The sequence below is a fragment of the Arachis duranensis genome, chromosome 8, assembly GCF_000817695.3.
Source record: "Arachis duranensis cultivar V14167 chromosome 8, aradu.V14167.gnm2.J7QH, whole genome shotgun sequence".
Taxonomy (NCBI): domain Eukaryota; kingdom Viridiplantae; phylum Streptophyta; class Magnoliopsida; order Fabales; family Fabaceae; genus Arachis; species Arachis duranensis.
In genome coordinates this window covers 42,877,120-42,877,527 of record NC_029779.3, presented here as the reverse complement: position 1 = coordinate 42,877,527, position 408 = coordinate 42,877,120, and the positions used below count along the sequence as shown (strand labels likewise).

The 408-nt window shown below is 36.5% G+C and overlaps 1 protein-coding gene across 2 annotated transcripts in view; it reads right to left on the bottom strand.

Moving 5' to 3' along the window:
* Positions 1–136, bottom strand: part of LOC107462935 (uncharacterized) — a 7,868-nt gene extending 7,732 nt beyond the window's left edge. For both annotated transcript variants that reach the window (XM_016081621.3, XM_052252989.1), the window contains exon 1: positions 2–136. The gene's annotated coding sequence lies outside the window, so the exon portion shown is untranslated. The remainder of the gene's footprint in view (position 1) is intronic.
* Positions 137–408: the final 272 nt, after the last annotated feature.

The window sequence follows — 408 nt, the reverse complement described above, 5'->3', positions numbered from 1 at the left end:
CAAAGAGTGAAAGGTGAGAGGAAAAGCGCAAAGGCGTTTGATGCTAATGTAAGAGCACCGGCCAGAGTGAGTGAGGCGGAATCAGAGAAGAGAGAAAGCGAAGAAAGTTTGACAGTTAGAAACGTTTTAGGGGTTATTCATCCAAACATGGTTTTAGGGGTTTTTTTTTTGGACGCGGTCTCAGGGGTTCCTCTAGAATTTTTTTTTTTTAATGGTTTTTGGTTCTCTCTCTCTCTCTTCGGGCAAAATGTTATCTTTTTTTGGTGATCATAGCAAAATATTATCTTTTACTTTCTTTTTTCTGCACTTTTGTTGGGCCTGGCCCGAAAGAAATTATATGATTTTTTTTTGGTTGTGAAATTATATGATTTCAAATATAAAAAAATACAGACACCCGTTCAAAACATA